Source organism: Amblyomma mixtum, chromosome 6, assembly GCF_055824585.1.
Source record: "Amblyomma mixtum isolate Tamu chromosome 6, ASM5582458v1, whole genome shotgun sequence".
Lineage (NCBI taxonomy): Eukaryota > Metazoa > Arthropoda > Arachnida > Ixodida > Ixodidae > Amblyomma > Amblyomma mixtum.
The window spans coordinates 103,304,501-103,329,971 of NC_143017.1; positions in this window are offsets into that span (position 1 = coordinate 103,304,501).

Genomic DNA, 25,471 nt, shown 5'->3' on the forward strand with positions numbered 1-25,471 from the left:
TAGGTTTCCAACGCTACAGTTACGCCAGTTTTTTTTTCTTCGGCCAAAGGTCGGATACTTTTCTAACAGACCTCGTATATGGGTACATGATTGGCTGAATCAGCGCTGGCAACCCTTTGCAGCGTAGGCGGCATCAGATCCAGCATAGAGAGAGAGAGAGAGAGAGAGAGAGAGAGGGAAAGGCAGGGATGTTAACCAGAAAGGATTCCGGTTGGCTACCCTGCACAGGGGATGGGAATGAGGAGAATTAAAGAGGAAAGAGAGAAGTAAAGGGAAATAATCACAGTCTGTCAATTAAGGCAGTCGCTCTCAAAAAGCGAAAGAGTGCCTTGTAAGCCTTGATGGCAGTTGACTGTTGTGGCCACGGACCGAGGATCTTGGGCTCTGTGAAAGAGCGAGGGTCCAGGCGGTCCAGAGCACATCGCAGCTTATGTCTTTCGGCTACAAAGGCAGGGCACTCACACAAGATATGGGTGATTGTCTCATCACAAACGCAGGTCACACAAGAAGGGCTGTCGGCCATCGCGATCCGGAAAGCATACTTATTCGTGAAGGCAACACCGAGCCATAGACGACACAGTAGTGTTGCTTCACGACGCGCTACATTACACGGAAGACGGAGGCGCAGTCCAGGGTCCATAGTCCTGAGGCGACGGTTGCACAGCTCACCAGAGTTCCACGCTGAAAGTGTGAGCTCCAGCCTCAAGGAACGAAGCCCACACGCTGCGTCAGCTCTCGTTATGGGGATATTAACAGGGATTCCGTCATTGTGGGCAGAACGGGCAGCTTCGTCAGCCTGGTGATTGCCATGAATGCCGCAGTGGCCCGGCAGCCACTGGAAAATTATGTTATGTCCTTTCGATGTGGCGTCATGGTAGAGCTTGCGGATTTCGGCAACGAGTTGTTCGTGTGACCCACGGCGTAGTGCAGTTTGCAGGCCTTGAAGAGCTGCTTTAGAGTCGGTGAAAACTGTCCAGTCATGTGCAGATTCCTGACTAATGAACTGAACTGCAGCCCGTAGGGCAGCTAGTTCTGCACCAGTTGAAGAGGTGAGATAGGTAGTCCTCACCTTCATTACAATAGACCTGGCCGGTATCACCACAGACCCAGCAGAGCTTGTTGAAGTCACTGAGCCATCTGTGTAGACATGTATGCGGTGTGTATGGTTAAAATGCAAATGATGCAGTGTCGGTTGCTTGAGAGCAGGCAATGATAAATCAGATTTCTTATTAATTCCAGGAATAGATAGGCGCACCCGGGGTTCATGGAGACTCCATATGGGTGAGCATGATCTTGATGGGTGGGCGAACTGCGAAGGAAGATAGGCACGGTGAGCTTGAATTACATTTGCAAATGCAGTATGTGGTCTGAGTACGGGAAGAGCTGCAAGATGATGACTCGGAACTCGCGTGAGGTGCCGAATGTGTGTTCTCATGGTTTCAACAGCAATGTATGAAGTAACAGGATGCTCCCCAGCGACAAGAATAGTGGCTGCCTTTGAGGCACATTTAGGTAGCCCAAGGCAGATTCGTAGAGCTTGCGCTTGAACACTTTGAAGTGTCTGAAGGTTTGTCTTTCTGATATTGTTTAAAATGGGAAAGCTATACCGCATGTATCCCAGGAACAGCGAACGGTACAGTTGAAGCATCGAGCGTACAGATGCACCCCAGGACTTTCCCCCGAGGAAGGAGAGAATATGAACAATCGCTGTCAGTTTCTTTCGCATGTCGTAAAGATGGGGACTCCACGAGAGGTTCCTATCAATAACAACGCCAAGGAAGCGATGGTTTTTCTCATAGGGAATGGCGTTGCCATTAATATATATGGGGTAACTTGTCATTTTTTTTCGCGTGAACGCCACGAGGGAACATTTCTCGGTTCAAATATTTAGGCCCTGCTGACGAAGGTATAACGTCAGTATCGTTGCCGCCTTTTGTAGTCTCGCACGAACTTGGGGACGGGTCACGCTTGATGCCCAAATACAGATATCATCGGCGTATATTGAGATCTGGACTGATTGTGGCAATGAGTCAACCAGGCCGACGAGAGCTATGTTGAAAAGAGTTGGGCTCAGCACTCCACCCTGCGAGACTCCGCGCGAATTTAGATGCGAAGAGGTTGGTCCGTCTTCAGTCTGGACAAAACACGACCTCCCTGACAAATAGCTGCGTATCCAGCTGAACATGCGGCCTCCAATCTGAGCAGCTTCTAATGCGTCCAAAATGGCCTGATGCGTTACGTTGTCGTAGGCGCCCTTGATGTCCAAGAATAGTGCCGCAGTCAATCTTTTCAAGTGTTTTTGGTGCTGGACGGACAATACAAGGTCAACCACATTGTCAATGGAAGAGCGGCCACGTCGAAACCCAGACATAAATGCAGGGTAAATTTGGTATCGCTCCAGGTACCATTCCACGCGTGTTAACAACATTCTTTCCATGACTTTCCCGACACTGCTGGAGAGTGCAATTGGTCGGTAAGCTGAAATGTCGAGTGGTGATTTTCCCGGTTTAAGGAGTGGTACGAGACGACTGGTCTTCCATGCATTAGGAACTACGCCCTCGCACCATGACTTGTTGTATGTGTCCAGAAGAACCCGTCGAGCCTCTTGGCCAAGGTTGGCGAGCGCGGAGTATGTCACACCATCGGGCCCCGGCGATGACGACCTTCTGCAACAAGCCAGCGCAGCGTCAAGTTCCTCCATGGAGAACAAGTTATCCATTCGTGAATCCCGCGAGGGTGGAACATCACTGCAGTGCAGCGTTGTGGATGGGTTCGGTTGGCCTGTTATCCTTGCGCAAAATTCTTCGGCTACCGCGACCTCGCTGCGTTTTTGGTGGAGCGCGAGGGATTTAAACGGGTGGCGCTGTTGAGGGGACGTACGAAGGCCACGGATCACATTCCAAACGCGTGACAAAGGCTTTCGTGGGTCAAATGTCTCGCAAAATGTTCTCCAACGTTGTGTCTGCAGGGCTTGAATTCTGCGCTGGATTTTCTTCTGCAGGCGTCTTGCATCTCTGAGGTCTAAGCGCGACTTTGTGCGTCGGTATCTGCGCTCTGCCCTGCGCCGTAGTGCCCGCAGGCGTTGTAATTCAATATCAAAGTCGGTCTACTTTGCGACGGGGTTGTAGCAACACGTTGCGCTCTCCATGACCTCCTTAATTTTTTGTTCAAGACCTGTCGAGAATCCTTCCATGCATGCATCCTCCATACGCGCTTTAAAAACTGTCCAATCAATGCGCTGCATACGTGTGGCACAGCGGGACGTGCAATGGCCGGTAAAAATCAGGTAGGTTGAGATGTGGTCACTGCCATGGGTTTCTACATCCGAAAACCATTGGACGTTGTTGGTTAGGCATCGCGAAACGAGAGTCAAATCTAGGCAGCTGCTATAGGTCACCCCTCGAATATACGTCGGGGTTCCGTCATTTAGGCACTGGAGGCCGTGGTCTGAGGCGAAGGAGACGAGTTTCCTTACACTAAGGTTCATCCTAACGCCTCCCCACATGGTGTGGTGAGCATTGAAGTCACCTGTAATCACCCATGGACCGGAGGTGGCTTGCATCAAATCACTCAACCTTTTTTCGTCAAAGCGGCTTGACGGCGCCATGTACACAGCCAAAAGCGTAAACGTGAGGTCACGGCTCTTCACTGTGAGGCAAACATACTGGTTGTCATTGTGTGGGGGAACCGAATGATGCACATATGTAAGTTCACGTCGAATGTAGACGATGACTTTGCTGGTTCTGTTGCGCGTGGGGGAAGTAAAAGCTTCATAACCGGATAATCGCAAAATGTTGGGTAGATTCGGTTCACAGATAACAAGAATGGGGAAGCGGTTTTCATAAACATAATTTCGAATATCTGAAATCCGGGACTGGAGCCCGCGAGCATTCCACTGAAAAATAAAAGCTTGCTTGACTTTCTTCGTAAAAGATTGTTCCGGGGGAGCCATGGTGCCTTCTAATGGAGAGCTGCAGGAACTGGCTGTAGCGCGTCCAGAACTTGCAGTGCGTTGTGTACTGCTGGCGTGCGCAAGCCGGACAGCAGAGCACGCATAACATTCATCAGTGACGTTAGCATTGCAATCACTTGTATATCTTGGCCGTGGTCGGAATCGTGCCTTTTGCCCGGATCAGTTGTAGGTGTCGCAGACATGGGGTGCGGCAACGTACCGGACGAAGTGTGTGCTCTAGGCTTTGGTAGTGGTGGCCACGTTGTGTCAGAGGCAGCAGGGCGTGTTTCACGAGTCGCCAGGCTTTCCTGATTTGTTGTCGGTGGAGGCGGACAAGCTGCACTGCCGCCTGGGGTCTTCTCTACGAAGGTATTTGTTGTCTTCAACGACCTTCGGCGGCGGAAGCTCTCCATATGAGACAATCTACCTTGGAAACGTGCATACCTTCTTAAATACGTCTCCTGAATATGGCCAGTGCTCCGCCGTTTTAAAAAGTGGCTAAAAACTCACCGCCACGCGAAAATTATAGAAACTAAACAAGGATTTTAACTGTAGTTTTCGAGCTTGAATTTGTTTTGTCCAGCGTGTTCCAGAACGACGCGGCAGTGTGTAAAATTACCGTCCTCATCTTTTATTAGCGCGGTAATGATGGTAGATGGGTGCAGTAGGGAATGATTTAATCTGATCACGCCACAAAATTTCTACGCTTTCTATTGTGAATCATTTTCCTTTCAGTTTAAATTTCGGCTGTAAAAATATAACCTCAGTGTTAGCGCCCGCGCCGCTCTTTCATGCTGAAAATAATCGGCATCATAGTTTCTAACGGCGTTGCACGTTTGGTTGGTTGGTTGGTCTCAAATAATGACGTTCATTCACGTGTTTCTTTTTTTTTTTTTTACTAGGATGTCCACCCCAGCTGCTCGTACATCTTTCAGCAGCCCGGTGCCCGGACTTCGTGCTTTTAAATCGGTTTTTCTTCTTGTGCAGACGGGTGAGGGATGCTAATGAGTCTCGACGGACCGCTCTGATATGGCTTCACTCGTGCAGTCTCTTGCAGCTGTTGCAGGTGATTAGAGGATCGTCAACCAACAACTTTCGGCGGGGACAGGAGTTTGCAGGTTAACGCTGTGTTGCACTTGGATGCATTATTAGAAGGTATTATCCAGGAGGGAAGGTATTACTGGAAGGTATTTGATTCAAGGAATTATCCAGACCTCTGAATGTATTTGTAAGCTACGATCCTGTAGACATAGTAGAATCTGTTAAAGTCCTTGGTGTCATATTTTCAATGCACTTGACTGGGAACGATCATGTAGATTATGTCAGATCAGAAATATCTTCATCTATCGGTTTTATGTCGCTCCACTACGGATGTCACAATTTGTCCAAGTTGCGCCTTCTTCAAAAAAGAGCTGTAAGATGCATTGCTCGTGTACCTTACCGTTCCCCCACACATGACCTCTTTTTAAAATATGAAATGCTGCCAGTCTTTGCTTTACAGAATTAAGGACTTTCCACAAGCTACAAATGTTCTTCATTGAGTGAAGAAAATTATATCGGTTATTTGGCCGAACTTCTGAAAAACACCCATATTCGGCAAACCAGACATAAAGAAATTTGGTTAGTGCCGACACCTAAAACATATTACATCGAACAAGGGATGTGTTACACTCCCCCCGTATTATTAAATAAGATAAACAAAGAACAGTTTCACCCTTTCCAGCATTCGGCAGACGCTATTACACATTTTTTTTCTAAACAAATGTATGAGTTGATGCTGCACGCTTTTTATAATCACACGGTTGTTCTGCTTCCTGTACCGTGTTATTTTTGTTTCTCCTGCAATGAATAATCCATCTTTTTACTTAGTGTATGTTTTCTTGTTTTGTCTCTACTTTCTGCTTGTGTGAAAAAATGATATCTTGCCGTTTGAGTGCTGTACAGCCAAGTTGAAAAAGGGGGCAGGACCCTTCTCAAGCTTGCCAGCTTTTAGTCCTGTCTCCTTCTCTATGTCAGAAAAAATGAAGTTCTGATTGATTGATTGATTGATTGATTGATTGATTGATTGATTGATTGATTGATTGATTGATTGATTGATTGATTGCGCACTAGTCATTTGCCCGATCAATCACGAATTCCCCAATTCAGCCTTCTAGCTGAAGTATAAGAGAAGGCTGAGTCAGTAATTGATTACAGATGTTAAGAGCGTGAAGCGGAAAAGACCAGTTCAGACTCGGAACTGCAGATGCATTTGTGAAAGTACAAAATGCGTGGCCCCGCAGGGGCGTCTGCAATATGACGATGTTGGCCAGTTCCGACACGACGGGCTCCTGAGCATCCTCAGGGACATTCCCGCAATGGGATGATGGTGAACAGTGCATCACAACGAACCCGAGCCCCCGCGCTTAGCCGTGCGCAGCTCAGCCGTGTTTGGGGAAAAGGGGATCCTGGTGTTTGAGCCGATGCCGAGCGTTTGGACCTTTGGCTCGTTTGGTAGAGAATTTGGCAGAGGCAACACACTACTTTGGCCCCAGCGATACTTATCAATGATACATAACTACAGCGCAAACGACAGGACATAGATGAAGAAGGGACACCACACAGCTCGCCCAACTAATGCTTTTGTTGATACTTATCTATTTATTCAAGGCCAAGTTTAAGGACAAGGCCTCAGTGGAGAATCGGGTTTTGCGGCATTGGTCGTGACGTAGAGCTTTCGCTAAACAGTCGGCGTGAGCCGGCGGCTGGGCGTCAGCCGCGGTGGCTGCTTCACGCTGTCCTCTCTCTGCGCAGCGGCGCTCCCGATTCTGCAAGATATCACTGCTCATCGGTCTTACTGCACCGGCGATCGGCTCCTCGCTTAGCGGCGAAGACAACTGGATCTTGTCCCCGCCGACATCAAGCCTCACGACCGCGGCGACCGTCCTCTGCATTTCCCATAACGCAGTGGTAAGGCGGCCCCTGCGCAATCCGCGGGCTATATTTTTTTTATTGATTTTGTTTTGCCCGTCACTCGTTGAGGGAATCTTGGCTGAGCTCCTCACTTTTCGTTTCCGAACTGCAGCCCCTCGCGGGAGAGAGAAACGAGGCCGGTGGCCTTCGCGGCTCGGACTGCGAGCCGGTCGGGCGCCGCTCCCGGGCGGTCCCGCAGCCGCTAGCTGTTCACATTTCTCATACTGGAAAAGCTCTACTGTTCTCGTTCTTCAAGGTCATGCAGGTACGCAAAACGACCCTGGGAGGCAGCGGTACTCAAAGTACAAATAACAATATACTCCTCCCGCTTTTTCTCTTCTTTTTTATTTCTCTCTCCATGACAGTGTCGCTCTATTTGTTCTCCCTACTTCTGCCCTTCTTTCTCCCATTGCTCTCCCTGCGTTCTCTCATCCTTCTCTACTGGCCGCTTCCATCGGCGACTTTGGGCAGACTTCACGCTCGGTGTAGGCTGCGTATAACCGCTCACGTTTTAACATTTTGTTTCGAAGTACCGGGACCATACCCTTTTCATGACTTACGCAGTAGTGAAAGACTTCGAATTGTTTCTGACCTGCTAGAATTATTTAAAGAGCATAGTAATGTCAGAATAGGACTTCTTTTATATTTAACGTCCACCAAAATTTCAATGCTGTCGCAGGAGTAGTAAGGGGGAAATAAGGCTCTGCAATCAAACACAGATGCTGTAGGGGATCTCCTTTGAGCACTGAACATCATCCTTTCTCCAGTTCGCTTCTGATCTCAACGCCTTCTTTTCTCCATCTGTTTACTGTCACCTTATGGGGGACTTCGATTTTCGGCGTGTTATCGCCGCGTGTCTGACATATTGAGCTTTGCTCCTCCTGGTGTTCAACTTTCTGCGCAGAATTTTTCGCATAGACTGTTCTTTTGTTTATTTACTCTTGACCCTTGATTTCAGTTCTTACGTCTTCATGGAAGTTTATATGCTTCCTAGTCTCGTTCGAACTTGAAAGGTTTTCGAGACGTTGCAAGCCACTTGCGTTCTTGCTCTCTATACATATATATATATATATATATATAGGTTCCGGGAGCATGCAGTACTGAAGGAATGTAGCATGAAGGGGTGTATTTATTTATTTTTCTGCTATGTGCTTTGTAGGGGTGTGCGAATATTCGAAATTTTCGAATATATTCCGAATATTATATTTTTAGTATTCGTATTCGATTCGAAATCCAGGTATTCGTGTTGTTTCGAATATTCGACCCGACACGAACATTCGTATCTAGCCGAATATTCATTATGAGCACCGGCGTTCACTTCGGTCCGCAAGCCCTATCGACAGAGACATAACGACATGGCGGCGCCCAGAGCAATGCGCATGGATGAAGGAAAATTTTTTCTTCGAATTTTTCCTTCGAGGAAGGAAAATTTTTCCTTCCTCCAAGAGCCATGCCGTAGCTGACTGCGCTGGTGAGCTTTTTTGTGGTTATAACTGCGAAGCTGCTATAGTCAGAGCTGTGCACAAAGTACCTCGCAATACGTGCCAGGTCAGTGCCAAGTGAGAGGGCATTTTCTGTGGCTGGAGGAATCGTTTCAGCTAGAAGGGAACTATTTCTGCCTGACCATGTGGAGCAGCTGGTTTTCCTTCACGACAACCTTTTATGTTCATCCCAGCAACGCGCTTTTGTGCTGATGTCAAGCTAGCCTTAATCAATGTTGTGTACTAGCCATCCTCTCAGATATTTCCACTCTTCTAAGAATAATGTTCGAGACCTTGATACTTTTTGTGCAGCCACACAAACCTTTTGTGTTGATTTTATCATCGATAGTTGAACTGTGTGTTCTTGGGTGCTCAAATAAATGCTTTGTAGTGGTTAAATGCGTGTGTCCTTGATTATTCGATATTCGATTCGATATTCGGAATCAAGTATTCGTATTCGATTCGTATTCGAAAAATTTGATATTCGCACACCCCTAGTGCTTTGTGTTTCCACTTACCTGTTCGGTGCCCACCCCTATAAAAGGCGATGCATTAAGAAAGTAAAATCACTCCTGAAGAAGAACGGTCTTCCGATAGAAACATCGAGTCGGATTAATATGTTTCCTCTAACGAAGCGTATACTTCGCTGTATATATTCACTGGTGTCCTCAGTTTGCTAGGAAGGAATGAAAGGCGCGAACTCAAGTCAATTATTTGGCACACGTGCCACAGGAAACCACAGACGCAGACGCCGTGTTTGGAGACTTAGAAAATTGTTTCTTTTTTCTTTACATTGCCTTTCAAGCGCGAATGCTATTTTGGACTCTTTTTTTGTAATTTCAAAGAAAGTCGAGGAAAAGCAGCGCTTCAAAGCGAAAGTTATATAAAGCGAAAAATGACTGTAATCTCGTGTCGTGCATAATAGGGCGGCCGCAGCGCCCTAAGGCGACTGGAAGTGGAGGATATGCCGCCGCCGTCTTAAGCATCAACCAAAGTGTGCTTGATTGCTGGCTCTTGCTCATTTCTACGTGGCAATATAGTCTATGATAGCAAGCGAGTGTTGTCTTTTCATATGCCCCGCGTTATAAACAAAATATATTGGAAGGGAAGAAACTCTTTTCGAGTTCAAGCCGTCCCAAGGGTCTCAATGAAGTGAATATGTTTGCCGCATTCTCCCCGCAAATAAACTCACAAAAGTTTGTTTTTCCGGTTGTGGGCCTATGAAGAATGAAGGCTCACTTTTCTGCTATACATATTCACAGCTATGCCTGCCTTTCGAAAAGAGACTTGTCTACTCCCAGAGCTAGAATATTACACGGAGACAGGCGGGAGAGAGGGGGGGGGGGGGGGGGGGGGGGTCGGAGGTTAAATAATACGATACAGTAATTATCGTTCAGTATACAGAACGAAATGATAAAACATGGTAACTCTAGGCTATACATTATTATGTAGCGCATCCAAATCCAGCTTTATCTTTCATGGTGCAATGTCGGAGAGAATGCGGTTCTTATTTCGTGATATTCAAGGAGACAAGTGAAGAGAATTAAGTTTCGGTGTTGCATAATCGGTGCCTACCATATACGTGCCATAGACGCGATCATAAATGCATTGAGGCAAAACAAGTCCCTTCGTTATAGCGCAGTTTAGGAAATTGATGGTAGTGCACCTTAGGAAATTCAGCGAAAGCTGTTACCTCCGAGCGCTAATGAGGGAACAGGCTCCAGTATAACCTATTTTGCGTTTGTGTGACCTTGATGCGAACTTTCTTCGCGCCAGCCATTAATATACTCTTGTCTTCTGTCAGCACAAGCTACCATTACACTGCATGAGACAGCCGGAACTAAAGAACTTGCGGGTGTGTTCGGAGGAGGCGCTGCTTCATTACTGAGCAGCCTCGAGGCAGCAGGAAAAGCTGAAGCGTTCCAGAGGAAATAAATGGCACCCAAAGGCTGGCTTACAGAGGGAAGATGTCTTCGCTTCTTCGTGTGTAGTTGAGAATACAGAACGAAAATGACAGCATAGGAAGATATTAACAAGGCTCTGAGCGTTTCCTTTTAAGGAAGGATGAAAAGATTAGATGTAACTGAAGAAGAGAAAACGGCGCTATCGAGAGCAGGACTCCTTGGAGATTTGAGGTAGCACGGGAAGGAGCGAGCTGTTCAGAATCAAAGTCTTCAAGCACTAGCAATCACTACCCGGAAACAAAATGCAGTGCTCTGGAGAAGGCCGTGCAATGAAATTCTGCACCAAACGCCGAGCCGCCATGCTATACAGGGGACAGACGGGGAGTGGACAGTCTAAAGGATTGGAGAAAGTAAAAGCGGAAAGGTGATGATGCGGTAACTTGCTTGAGTCAGCGTGCCGTCAGTAATTGCGCAGTGTGTGTAGCGAGGGGGGCCCACAGAAAGCGAGAGCTCGCCGCTGACACTCCTCGGGCCGACGCAGAAAAATAAAGGTAACAAAACTGACTTGTTTTCTGGGCACGATTGTGGTTCTCGAACACGCAGCGTTGCTTACTGCTCGCTGCGTCAACTGTTCGCAAGAACAGAAAGGGGTGCTCACACACTGCGCGTGAGGAGGCCCACCACTTTTACCACTGAGGCACACGGAACATTACAGACAAAGCAGGAGACATTTGCCCCAGTCTTTCCATTAACCAAGAAAAAGCCATCGCATGGCGTCAACTGCGAAATAATTCCTTTCCTTGCCTCTTTAGCTTACACTTGTTCCAGCCGACGCATTATCCGTTTCTCCCGTTCCTTGTGTGAAACAAAGCCCACAAGCTACCAATACACCTGGGAATGCTGCGGCCTCCTGGCTAAACCTCGATTCCTTTGTCGACAAATTCTTACTGTAAGAGCGCGCTGACTAGCTCAGACCCGCTGGAACAGGCACTGCTGCTCACCGGGTGGGCAAGCAGCGCGGCACCCCGTTTGCGCCCTCAAATAGATGTCCTAGCCTACGAATAATAAATCCTCTCATGATGCCAAAATAAAGTTTATTCTCTACTTCGTGCGCCTGCACGAAAACATTCTGTGGGTTAGCACATAAACCTGCACTCAGTGGTTTCGCCACTTTCTGTAGGAGGTCATGTTGTCGAGGTGGGAGAAATATATTTGGAGAGTTCAACAAATAAACGAGTTTTGCAGTTATCGCCTTTTGTGCCTGGCAAGTTATCGTGCTTCGCGACAATATTCGCGTTGCAAAACTTATTCCAAAACATCCTTGATAAAACACAGTATACTTAAACCATTTCACATCTTATGAAGAGGCCAATACACATTTTTATGTTAAGCATAGCTCGGCGCACGGTTGACCGTAGAGTTCTTGTTACAGCAAAGTGGAAGGGGCACATTTTTTCTTTAAAACATAACGATGTGCTCTGTGAAGCCTGTAAAGCGAAATTAGCACACAACTGCAGGGTAATTAGGGGCTCGTTTCGACACACATATGAAGGAGGCGACCACTCGGGGAACCTAGAAAAGCGGCGGGCATTTTTTATTGTTATGGTTTTGATCAGTGGGAAATTAATTCCGTAACCAATTTGCGCCTGAAAGATAAATGCAGAGAAAGTAGAAAAAAACAAGCACATTCTGCAGGTGACATATCAACTCACCTATCCTAGAGTTACTGTATATGCTACCAACCTATCCCAAAGGCGGCATGTTTGTTTTTCTTCAACGTTCTATTAAATTATATTTCAAGTAAGGCAGAGTCTGGCTATTTTTCGACGGGATTCACGGCTGGGGAGTTTAGCTAGTGTTTTCAATGCTATTACGCTCGTATGATATGGATAATCAGAATATACGTATCTCATCGCGCCGCTCTGGACGTACTCAAGGGTTTTGGCTAGGTTAATTTGTTGGGGGTCCCAGATTGAGCATGAATACTCAAGCTCAAGTTTAGGATGGACAAGAGTTCAATAAGCGGACAATTTTACGGCAGCGGATGCCAGACGCAAGTTACGCTTTAGATAACCAAGAACACGGTTAGCTTCGTTGGTTATGTTCATTATGTGGGTGGTACGAGAGAAATCCTGAGTTAGGCTGATGCCTGAATATTTATATGAAGATGCGTGGGATATAATGAAACGTCAAAGGGTGTAATTAGGAGTATGATACGACTGACGACAATGAAATGATACTAGACTTGTTTTATTAACGTTTAAAGACATTAGCCAGGTCGCACACTACTCGTCCACTATTTTTATGTCGCATTGCACATAGTCATTAGTGATGCTCAGGTAGATGACGCAGTGGTCGGCGAACAAACGAATGGTGGAAGATTGATTACTTGGGAGGTCGTTGATATAAATTGCGAATAATAGAGGCCCTAAAACCGTGCCTTGTGGTATGCCTGAGGTAACAAGGGAGATGGAAGATGCGTGATTGTTAGCGCATACAAACTGTTGGCGGTTAGTCAAAAAATTTCGGAGCCAATCATATACTAGTGGGCTCAGGTTTAGGTGTCCATTATTCCGTTAGGGTCAAAACATACGTCAGGCATAAGAGGGTAATCAAAATGACTTCAACCTGAGCCCTGGAACTGAATCTGCATTCATCGCTTCCGAAGTTCCTCCCCGACACCAACAGCATCTCGAGACCACTCTCACCCTCAACGCGTCCCTGTACAGGACTTCAGGTACGCGGTGTTTCTTCACGCTCTTCCACCCGATCTTCAACTTCCCAAGCTATTGACCTCCTTCGCGCCGCAACGTCCCGAAGATGCGGTGGCGATGATGCCAGTAGCTACTTCCGTACGGTAGGAAAAACAGGTTTCGCCTTACCGCACCCACCGCACGTACTGTCGGAACTGCGCGGCTTTTCCTACACGCGTCCTGCACAGGTAGCGTGTATTGAGCAGATACATTCCTGTGGGATGCACGTAGTCGCAGAAGAGGAGATAAAGTGAGCATCTACAGGTTTCGGGTGCATAAAAACCATAATACTAATGGGCCACGGTAGAAAAGCGCGAAGCCTTAGTCTCGACCGCGGTGCCCACGACACACTCTCTAGCTCTATGCGACTAAGATTTCGTAACACGGAAGCTGTTACGTTTTTTTCGGATATACATCAGCATGCTATTCTTAAAACTGCAGAAAAAAAAGATTTAGTGGCGCATGTAATTGTCGCCATACTGCAACAACGCGAAAAACAGAGACCAAGAACGAGGCGAGACAACCACGGCGATTGCCTCGTTTTTCGTCTCCATCATTCGTGCTCTTGTAGCATGGGAACTTCTAACCAGCTCGCCCAGCTTTTTGTCCTTCAGAAGTAATTATCGCCAGGAGCCTTAGTATGCACGGGGCGCCGAGTGCCTTGCTCGCTAAGAAATGTTTTTTATTGTCAGTAGCATGGCAAATTTTAAACTGCGTGGGAAGTTATCCTATTATACAAGACCACGTTCATGTCATTTATTATTTACTTGACACTGTATTTGTTTGTATGCCAAAAATAACTTACTCGTGCAGACAGAAGTCTGCTAAATTGCATCATTTTTTTCGTCCTCTGGGTGGTACGCTTAAAATAGCGTACTTTATTGTGTGCGAAAAGAAACTGAAGCAAATATAGCTGTCTCATTGCATGATGTATCTTAGGTTATTTCATGAAGCGGTGCCTGAGAGTGAACTTGTTTGCTGGAAAACAGCCACGGGCAAGCATTGCCCGAATTTCAGCGTGCTGTGCCCTTCGCCTTTACCATCACGTGACAGTTTCCGCTAAAGGATATCCTAAAGTTTGTGAAAAGAATTACAGTCATGTCTAGCTGCGTCCACCCCACGTAGGTCGCAAGCGACTGGCATTTTTCGACCAGAGCCGCTTCCTTTCCTGCCTTTCCGCTGCCTTAGCTGAGCCGCTGTGATTCAGTCGCGTGCGTTACTCGGCAACTGATTCATTAAGGAGATAAACTAACAGAAATTGTCAAGTAAAACACTGTAGCTAAATATCAGGGATTAAAGATGCATAACTGCAGCTTTAGGTGGCAACGTACTGCGCGGCAGGTGTGTCAGCATAAGGCGAGGCGCGTCTGGTGAGCCCAGACGACGCCGGTGTGTATCTTAACAATTTTAACCAAGTAAGATCACACCGGCTAGTACAGAGTGTCGCGTACTGGTTATTGTATTCAATAGCTAGCGTAGAAATCAAAGGTTGCGGTGCTCTTTTTTATTTCACGCCAACTACAGGTCCAATACACAGTGCATGTCTAATACACAGCGCGGAAGTATTCTCGGAATACGCCGCACGTAGTCAACGATGGCCCGTGCACTTGTGGAAAATCTACTAGTTCCAGGCACCAGCCACTCTTGTCATTCAAGAAAATCAAAAACGTGCTTGCAAGCATCCCAAGCCCGCTCTCAGCCTCTCCGCCACGTTGCTCGCTGGCCTTTGGCTATCACGAGCCGCTAGCGACTGAAGCGCCACTTCTTATTTTTGCAAACATGCAGGAGGTCCATTGACCTTACGACGATCTCCGTTATGCTGTCCTCAGTCACCCCAGCACGGTTTTCACATTGTTCGGGAGCGCTAATTGAACATCATGGCTCCGCCACCGTCTGCATTGCCTGCCAGAGAGGCTCCAGGGCGCTTGGTGTCACGCAGCCTACGCTCCGAGCTCACAGGCTAGTTAGTGCTTTCTGTCGACTTGTCCGATGTTTCTGGCCTAGCGCAGCACGCTTCATCAACGCCCGCCTTACCAGCAACTAGATTCTCGTCGAAACCGAGCGGTATCAACGAGTGTACCTACAGCGACCTGCTCCTTGCGGCGCCACGAGGTTTCCAATGAAAAACCACTACGTCGACAGGAGCTACCAGCAGTCGTGCGCAGCAACCCGAAGATGAGGGCCCAGATGTGTCCAGCTGTTTCTGCGCTGCACATTCTATCAAATTGCCGAACCTGCTCAAGCAACCTATGTTTCAAGCCACTTTTAGCAAAAGGCATTGGTCTAAAAACAGTGGCGCAACGCAATGAAGCGGCCGACGTTTAACTACGCCGCGCTTTAATATAATACGCGTTGGACGACGCCGGAAATGCATTGCCATCACTTGCGTCACAGCAGCGACACCATCGTCGATGTGGTCCCGCTCTTCTCAGTTGCTCCTGTTCGGCGCTGCGTCAAGTACTCGAGCAGCACCTAGACCAGCTTCAAAAAAACATTCGCAACTTCCTATCGTAATTAAAGGCCTTAGATGCGGGCTGCAATGTTCCATAAAGCACTGCAGATGCATGTATTCTCGTCTCGGCGACTTCCACAACTTAAACACTTTCTCAGCTCCACTGTATGTGCACCGACGAAGCCCTCTTTGCCAGAACTTCCTTGTTTTGCGCCTTTTTCGTGCTATCCGCATGCACTGCTACTGCCCTCTTTGTTCTTTTGGCGTCTCCCCTCATTACATGCTGCATGTAGCCACGCTTCCTAGACGTTCGCCTCCATTAACACCGCAGCCTCGTCCTGTGCCGCACGGTCAGACACTGCCACCTGAGACTTCCGGTCTACGCTACAGCCTCTCCCCTGATGACTTGGACCACCTGTTCACATCGCGGACCGTTCTTTGTCCGTTGTTTAGAACTGAGAATTCGTTCCTGCGGCCTGGTACCCCTGGCGATTTGCTCCGGTCGCGCGCGGCAAAGCCGTACGACGAAGACGAGGTAGGCACGGCAGCAAGGAAAGATCTCGAAGCTCAGTGCTTTAGAATAAATCGAGTTTTGAAGGTGTAGCCCTGTGGTGCGGTCGCGTTCTCTTATTCCACCGCTACAAGCTAACGTGAATACAATCATAATCCTGAACAATTTGATTATTACATGCCTTCATTTCACGAAAATGGGTCGTTACCCAAAGGAAGGCAAGGTAAGCATGCTCTAAAAATGTTGAAATTTAGCATACTTCTCGTACGATATTATTTCGTGCCCTATATTTAAATGCAGCCTTAAAATTTAAGACAATATCCTGATGTTATGTGGTATTTATAGCGTTATAACTTACAAGCAGCTGCCCAATATCACTCAATTTACCAGACTAAATAAGCACTTACAACATTTTAGACCAAAGGACTTGACATGATTACGAAATAAAAGTTCTGGTAGTGTAAATAAGGAGTCTAACAAACACTTACGCGAGCAGGACACGCACTAACGTTCGCTGAGATGCTCCTTCATATTTCACGTGGGAAAGTGCGCACATAAAGCGCGCAATCCACTAGAACAGCAGCGTATGTCTGAAATCTTCACTAGGCTTCGGAGCATGTTTCCTGATGAACTTTTTCAGTGATACGTACGAGCGAGCTAACGGATAAAGATCAGCACTGAGAACAGTCGAGGGAAGTAGACAAAAACGGAAGCGAGGAAATACGACATCAAACCAAGGACGGCGACACGATATGAAGACGTCGAACAACGTGGTCATGGGGCGCGGGAGGGAGGGGTGATGATCTCAAAGAGCCAAGGCGATTGGATTTCACCAAGAGACAGAGAAAGTGGCGTCTCCAGTTACACAATCATCCCTGGCTCGCCAAAGTTCAATCGAAATGATCTCCCCGTCCATGTTCCCTATATTTGCTGCCATTTTGAGCAGAACAGTTTGGATTATGGGAAAGACAGAGTGAGTAGCTTAGATGCCATATATTGTTTTCCGCGACCGCTGTTTCGCCACCAGGGGTCAGAATAGATCTCTCGTAGGAAGGAAATGACGGGGTGGCGGTTCGTGCACGAGAAGGAGGTTGAGAAATAATATACCCCGAAGGCCTTTCGACAAACTCCAATAGAAGGTGCTCTTCTCGGCTGAAAGAACGACTGCCGGATTATATAGCTAGGAATACTGAATGAATCTTCTGGGCTTAAGGTCATAGAAAGGAGCAGAATATATTGACGAATGAAAAAACAACCGGTCTGGAAGCACGTATTGAAGTGCTTCTTTCAACGCAGCCAGCACAAAACATTCAAAACGATCAAATTAAAAACTGGTGCCTTGTATTCTTTCGTCCATAAAAAAAAAACTCATTTTCCTGTTGTCATTCTTTCTAGAGAGATTATTAATGCGAAAGCATTTCTTGGTTATGTTCGTGGTTTCGTGTCCACAGAAAGTGGACGCAAAGCCTGTCGGCAGCATCGTTCGAGGAACAGTTAGGATTAAAAGAATGATGAGAATGCGTGAGGAGTCTCCGCGATCTATGAATGTAAATTAGCGATTGACTGAATCAGCATATATGAGCAAATAGCCAGAACCTAGGTTTTGGAGAAAGAGTACTTGCGCGGTAGGGATCTCTAATGATATAGCATTGCAGTCCTAAGGGAAGGTTAAGTGTTATGTAATGCTGAAAACAAGAACGGTACCCGTGTCTGCGAATCGATACGCAAACGGGACCTCAGGGCGCTGAAGAGACCCATTAACGAACTTCGTTATAGCCATAAAGAGGAGTTTGTCTGCACTGAAGTGTTTTTCTTCCTCTAGCTGACAGCGGCTGATCCATGGCAGTGTATATCAGAGCGGATCCATTCCACAGCGGGCCAATAGCGTGAAGATGTTGCTCGAAGCTAAACAATGATGATACAGCGCTTGGGAGCAGGGATGCAACAAGGCGAAAACATCTTAGCGCCGAAAAAACTAAGCTTTTACCGTACGTTGTTTAATTGTTGCTTGTTTCCAGGTTACTTATTTCGCTCTGTCTATCCTAGGACTATTCAGAGAGTGCAGTCGCTGCAGCCCTCGTGTTTTTGTTCTCTTTATATTCGTGTGTGCAAATTCTGTTCATTTGGTGTTTTTCGAAGCGCTGCTGGAGGCCTTCAAGATTGAATTGTCCCCGCCAACAAGCGTACCTGGAAACCATAGTGGGTAATCGGCTATTTCAATTACGCCCGCCCTTACGCGCAGCTATGTCTTTTACTAATGTTAGCCTTGACCTGTAAAGTGGTGAAAATTGTGAAACATTGTTATAATTCGCACCCTATATGCAGTGCCCAACACGAAGCCACGAGTTAAAGGTTGTTGCAGAGCTAGCGCACAGTAAAACTGGGACGACAATATACTCAGCAACCGACTTGCGCTCAAGGCCGTTCTGTTTCTGAAACACTTCAGCGGGAGTGCTAAAATTTCTAGCCGAAGAGAACGCGTTACTAAAAAACGATTAAATTTTTACAAGGGCTCTGGATCGAATCAATGTTGCACTTAATTTGTCGACGAAGTAACCGCTCGTTTCATTTTCCGACCTCTTCGCACGGCTTGCTGATTTTGTACTTGACGTCAGGCTTGCAGTTTCAAACTCAAAACACTTTTCCTCAGGATCGCTTTCGATATGCTGCTAACGAGCAGTAGGAAAGAGCCTCATAGTTGATTTCGTTCCTGGATACAAAGCAATTTTTTTAGTTATGTTGCTTTATTGTGTAGAAAGATAGTTAGTGAATGGAACAATTTTTAAACGTAAAAGAAATATCAAAGGGATGACAAATTGATTAGACATTCAAGACTTCATGAGACAGGGGAGCACAATTTTTCAGCATCACTTTATAGCTTACCTTTCGCCTCTTTCCTGTCAGTAATAAACTGCATGTTACTCAAGGCTGCGATTATCTTCTGACGTTCTTTATTCACACATCAGGCAAATGAAATAAAAAAATGCGCGCGTGACATTATTTTTAAGTTGCTGGATCTAACCGCTCGGCCCGTAATCCCAAAATGTGCAGCATTTAGGACACCCGAGTGTTAATGCTATAGCCCCTACTGCGTCAGTTATCACAGTTGCGTTGCAGTTCTTTCTTTACCGCGCCCATCGAGCATCGTCAGCCCGCTAACGCTAATTTATCGCTCAGATTTCGGAACCTTCAGCGTTGCTTACGACCATACTCTTCGTCTAGCTTGTAATAAAAGAACCGAAGTTTGTTTCCGTATGGCAACGCGGCGTCATCTGGCTCATATTTAGACAAATAATTTTTTTTTTTTTGCAATGTAGCTTTCTTTTCCCGCATTCCGGCATTTTTTGAACGCGCTCCGAAGAGGCGGTAGAGTCAAAGTCCCATGGCATGCTGCGCATGCGCGACGCAAGCTCGTAAACGATGCAAATCTCATGACTCAATTTCTCTGCAATTGATTTTATTGATGAGCCGGCGAGCAGTGAGCCTGAAGATACTGGCTTTTGTCTGGATTCAGTTTTGACATCGGCGACGACGGAAACCAGCTTAGAACACAGGCGGCGGCGCTCCGCTGCCCAACCATGGTGTTTACAGTTATTATTTTGCAGCAAAAATACTATTCTAGATAGAAGTTTGATTTTTTCTCAGATAGTGGCCAATAAAATTTCAAACGATTTCTATAATATTTCAATTATTTCCTAAAATTTTCTCGTTATACATACAAACGCGTATTTACAATTTTCTTTTTTTTTTAATTTTCACCTTAAATCTGGATGACACCGCGTGTAGCGGTGCCATCCGGGCATTGTCTGGTTAATTTCCCTGCTTTTCCTTTCTTCCCTCTGCGTCTGTCCCCCTCTTTCTTAGTTCATGTCGGTTTCTTACCAACCCTTGTCCCAGACTATGCTACTCTAGCAAAGCAGTGCTATTTCAATACATGTTTTGCTTTATCACTCATCAAAACAAGAGGGCCTAAAGTGATGCACCAGGACAAAGGCATTCTTGCTTTGGCCAATATTTTCCGCTGCAGTGGTGTAGTGGCGGGTCTTTGCGCCAGTATCGAAGTATTGGGTAAGTTACTCAAATTGGGTAAAACAGACACTGCCACTGATTCGATGCACAATACGATCCCCATCATTTCTACTTTTACTTCTAAGGAAAATAAAACGAGTGTTATTGACCTGGCAAGCTAAAGAAAGCCTATAGAAAGCAAATACAAAACAGGATGCCCAAAGGGTCTTGATTAATCCCCCCATAAGCAAGAGCAAAAAGAGGAAAAGTGAGGCAGAAGACATGGAAAGATAAATCCTCAACAGAGTGGCCTCCGGATACCACCGCCCGCATAATGTCCGCATGCGGGTGTCACGGCTAATCCCGAGGCGCTCGGCAACGCTCGTAAACCAATCGGCTCTATGCGTAGGCCTATCGATTTGCGGCCAGTTGTCATTCTCTGCATCCTTCCCCACGATTACATTGCTATCCTGATGAGATTTATCTAGCCAATTCTGCATAACTTAAAAGAAGAAAAAAGTACAAAAAGACAAGGAAAGCAGCCCTAAAGACAGCACACATCGCAGCACAAAATGGCAAATTCCATAGACACGGCTCAGTCGTGTATGTAAGACCGCTGGTCACTCGCTTTTGGGGCCAATTTTCGCTGCACAAGAAAGGTGGTAATGACTGCCGTAGGGCTAAATGACGGGCTCGATGAGAAAAGTGATTCCGCCCACAGCCCAGACTGACACCTTCATGACTTTGCTGATCGCATCCTTCACGATCTGTGGAAAGAAGGCAGTCTGGAAGAAAGCGAACTGCACCCTGTACACGGGCGGTATAAATTATCATAAACCATGTAATCAGCCTAACTAGGTCACTGCTGGACGAAGCGTTCTCCCGTATGTTTCCTTTTAGTCCTCTTGTGTGCCAACTGCACACGTATAAACGCAAGGTTAGCAATCACCGTGTGCGTCAGTGACAGAGAACCCTATTCAACATCATCAAAAGTGGACTACATTATTTCAACTCAGGGATTTACTACTGCCACAGAACGGCATTTTTCCATAGTTGATAAGATATTGAACATCAGTTTAAAATACAACTTATTTCGGTCACACAAATATTACTAGACTACCGCGTGGTATGAAGGAAGCGTCAGAAAGCCTTTTCATCGTATCTTTTCAGAGCATGTGGTTATTGTGGGGCAATATGAGCAGAGGTGACTGGCGTACGTTAAAGCCGACCCACATGAAAAGAACTTGCACGACGAACTTCGCGCGGATAGCACCAGCGCGGTGGAGCGTCTGCGGGCCGTCACCTTGCTGCAACACATTCGGCGAAACACAGACGGCGGCCTCCTGGTCCCCGCCACCAAAATTTCAGTGCTAATAGATAGAGTACAATGCAGAAAAAAAAAACTTTCGCATTTCCAAATGAGTTGTTATTTATTAAATGGCAGCAAAGAGGACAATTTATTGTTCAGGTTTAAAGTCCATTTGACTATTTTTGTCTCTTTTCGACAAAACGTCGACTGCAGGACGCGCCGCCAAGGTGGCTCAGTGGTTATGTTCCTCGGCTGCTGACCCGAAAAACGCGGGTTTGATCCCGGCCGCGGCGGTTGAATTTCTTTGGAGGAATTCTGGAGGCCCGTGTACTGTGCAATGTCGGTGCACGTTAAAGAACCCCAGGTGGTCGAAATTTCCGGAGCCCTTTACTGCGGCGTCTCTCATAGCCTTAGTCGCTTTGGGACGTTAAACCCCATTAACCTATACCTAAACTGCAGGACGCGAAGAAATGGCCGGAGCTGCCCACATGGTACAGTGACAATCGTAATCGGGTCTGACCGCGGCGTGTTGCTGAGTGAGGTGGGGCAGCGTTTTTGTGTTTTAGGACAATATTAGTCGTATCTCGAGAGGTGCGATCAATCTTTCGTTCTACGCGATGCGCGTACCTTTTGTCGCCATGTTCCTCGTAGCTGGCTAGCCGAGTCCACGGTTCAAACGCAGTGGTTAAAAGTTAGCCACGGTCGCACCTTTTGGTCCGCACTGACAAAACGCATTGGCCGCTTCGGGCGAGTTGCTGACCACTCGGCGAACGTAATGAGCCCGACTTGATCCACTCTGAACACCCGCCATCCGCTGGACGGTATATGTACCACGGCCATCCGCATACGTAAGGCAAGAAAACTTACCTTTACGAGATGCTTTATCGCATGGACACCAGGCCATGAGGCCGTCAAAAGGAACCAAGAGCCGATGCCGACGCCCGAGAATACGCCAACCAGGAGATGCTCAACGACGGGGAACTGGACACAAACACTAGGCATATGGCTCCACTTTAGAACGCCCAAGAGCCCTCAGAGGGACCTACCCGCCTCCCCACCAAGGCCTTAGTAGAGCGCAGTCGGTTGTCCGGAGACAACTGCAGACTAATACATACCCCAATCTGGGTCTTCCAGCAAAACCTGCACAACAACCCATACAAACAAATGCCCGCTAGGCGGAGAACATCGAATGTTTTACCACGTTACATGGGCATGTGAAAAACACAGGCAGCGCCGATGAACAAGACACCAACACCGGAGCAGTGGGAAGCTGCGCTGTCCTGCTCGAAGCCTGAAGAACAGCTGAAGCTTATCGACAGAGCTCGCAACATGACAAACACCAGTGGGGCCCTGCACGGAGGGCCCACCTTCTCCGGGGGAATCTCTTTACGACAATAAAATTTTTCACTCGTCGGTTTTTCGCAGAAAAGTATTTTCTTGGGGATTCGGCCTTTACGTGTGTGATGAACTGTCCATTTAAATGTGAACTCGTGAGGGTTGCCCCGTACATTAAATCCCGTAAATGAATCCAGCTGATGTAACACATTATGCAACTTTTGCTTTAAACATCATGAGATACGCAGCTGCATGCTTGACTCTACGTATCCTGGCTATGCTTTTTTATTCCCATTAAGGTATGCTATATTTAGTTACCTTCGCCATCAACACGCTTCACGCACTTTCGTTCTTTCCTCGTTTTGCCCCTGTAAAGGGTACGTAGCCGCCCATAGCAATTTAATGTAAAAAATCCTCCTGCAGTGTGAACTGCAGGGCATACGCTAGAGAGAAAAGTGAGAACTAGGCGCAGTAAATGCTCTTGACACTCAGTCTGGTTTCAGCGATGCAATGGTTCAAGGATTAGGACCTGAAAAGCCAATACAAAATATGAAAAAAATATTGTGCATGACAAAAGTTTAAAAACCTGTACTAACTCGCCCAGTTTTCCGATCTGTTGATATAGAAGTGTCGAACCGAAGCCACTCCGCCACTCATAAATTCTCAGAGGCCTATTTACTCGTGACATCAAAGGAAAGACTAGGAGAAAATCAACATAAATAGGAAAGCTGCTTTAAATTAAGCGCCAGGGAGGCTCAGAACTGCATTAATAAGGCTAAAACAGCGCACCTGCAAAAGGACGAAGGAGGAAGAGACGAGCACAGCGCGGACGCAGCCTAATTATGTCATACCAACTTGCACATCAGTCCGTATTTTTGCCAGAAATATATTAGTTTTTATTGCGCCTACTTTTCAAGAAGGAAAACATTGGGAGAAAAAGTGTTCTAAGTAGTGGAGGCATTAAAGGAGGGGTATAGTGGGCAAGGGTTTTAAAATATACATACTACGTCCTCGCTCGCCCTCGCTAGGATTCGCAATTGATGCAGCATTGCTCAAGCGTTGCCAATTTTTTCTTGTATCGAATGATGAGTTGGAACCGTTGTCGGTGAAATCATAAAAAAAGCATGCATCTGGACAAGACAGTTGGTAGAGGCTCGTGTACCATCGGTTACCGAGAGGAACAGATTCCTGTGATGAGCACTTCACCCTGGAGTCTTCTGTATATGCTTTAAGCGGCGTCATCATTTGCTTTAAAGCAAGAAAAGCCGCCAGAATCAAAGGCCGGATGTACAACGTTGCTGGTACGTAAGCTCTGCTCGAGAGTGGTCAGCAACTGCTGCGTAGAAATTCGCGAAATACAAGGAAATGTCTCCGATAACGAAGCTGTGTAATGTTGATTGTATATTTTTGCCCAGTTACAAGTTTCACAGCCCATTGACTAAAGCTGGCTTGAACATATGCAGCATGTACCATTTTTTTTTTCTTATCAGTGAATGTAAACGTCGATTCATATGCTAAAATGTCATGCAGGGCTTTCTGCGTTCTTGTAACACGCACAGAGATACTTGCCATCGCACTCTGTGTTGTAATGTGAATGAGGAAAAACTATAATTCATGTGTTGAGGCAATAAAGCCTGCCTCCTGATCCACAGGTGGGCATGTGAAAACCCATTCAAGCGTTCATAAAGCGCGTCCCTCGCTAACGAGGAAGCTCCGTTCTCACAAAAGCTGCAGCAAAGATGCCCCGTAGATGTAATTGCATTAACGACGCGCGCTGTGGCCTAGTGGAGCAGCCTATTCAGATTCTTGCGTAATTGCGTCGTCGGGATGAAAGGTCTTCTGCGCGCATGCGCTATTAACATTGTCCTCACAAAGCATGACTACGCCTCATCCTTTATTGCACTTGGCTTGGCTTAATGAAAATAACAATATGCGATGAAACGAAAAATAAGCATAATGAGCAATATCCACTGATGTCCTTGTACAAACGGTTCACCTGTAATTCTCATTGATACTCATATTTTGGGCAGAAATTTGTATGCGAAAGAAAACGGTTGAAATTAAAGTGAGGACAGCGCAGCTGTGAAAAGAAAAAATAATCAGTCTAACGTTGAGTCAAGAAAAGAGCAAAGTGGTTTAGGGAAAAAACGCGATTTGTCGTGGGCGGGGTCTGTAATGCGAAAGAGAACATGCCGACAATTCCCTAGGATAACGGAGCGCATTCCAAGAGTGGGTTAACGCAACGGCAAAGAGTTAAGTGGGCGGATGAGATTAAAAAGTCTGCGTAGGTAGGGTCAGCCCACTGATCTCCACTGGGTGGGTGGATGCCGCATTCCCGCTTTCCGAAGCGGGCGCTGGTGAAGCCACCGGAAGTTGTCGGCATATCCAAGAATCCCGGTGTCTGCTATGTATTTCAATGCAAAAAGTCGCGTCTTTTTCCTTTTTGTTTTAATTTTTTGCGTTCTTCTCGTTTAATGTCTGCTATTCTATTAAATGAATAAGAAAGCTGAACGGGAGAAATGTGAGCCCTCTAACCCTGTAATTTCAGAGGAACTGAATAAAATAGGTATGCAGGTCTCACTCAGCCGCGGCGAAGGGGTACGTGCATAAAACACTACGTTCTTATCTAGTTCTTGCGTCCTGAACGTAAAGAAACTCTAGTGGAATGACGATGGGGCTAAAGTCATCTTAACACCCAATTTTCGCGTAGCAGAAGGTAAGGCGAACCATGAAGGAAATCCTGATACTCGTCCCTTGAAGAGACACTTGTTATACAGCTCCTGCTATTTAAGTTTCGAGTTGCAGGTGGCCGAT